Raw genomic sequence first — 522 nt, 5'->3', positions numbered from 1 at the left:
GGCCGATATCCGACTCCTGCCCTGCTCTCGCCCTCTGACAAGATGTAAATGTGGGGCGTTCGTGTTGGGACACAACGTGTTCAGTGATACATGCAACACCAAGTCAGCTCATGTGCTGAATACTGTAGTCAAGGCCAAAGAATTTGTTATTATTACAGGGAGGTATCTCAGAAGATGGATATAGTGTTAAATAGGATGCTACGGCCAAGAAATGGATAGCTTAGCTTAACTTAGCATAAAGACAGGAAACAAAGGCAAACAGCTAGCATGGCTCTGTCTGTAAGGTCAAACAAATCTAGTTTGTTTCATCCGCACAAAACCCAAAGCGAAAAAAATGGCAACATCGCGGTGACGAAAAAGACTCCATGAGGTCACTGTACGGGCGATGGAAGTCCACAACCTCCTGGCTGCAGCTTAATTACCCCCGAGTGGAGCTTACTGAATTGAGCAAGGGTGTGTTTTATTGCTCACAAATTCACAGTTTCACTTCTAAGATCAGGAATGTAACCATGGTACTTCTGG

The sequence above is a fragment of the Clinocottus analis genome, unplaced genomic scaffold (genome assembly GCF_023055335.1).
Source record: "Clinocottus analis isolate CAN_PGR_092001 unplaced genomic scaffold, fCliAna1.0.p SCAF_5, whole genome shotgun sequence".
Classification (NCBI taxonomy): Eukaryota; Metazoa; Chordata; class Actinopteri; order Perciformes; family Cottidae; genus Clinocottus; species Clinocottus analis.
This window is presented reverse-complemented; position numbering follows the sequence as displayed.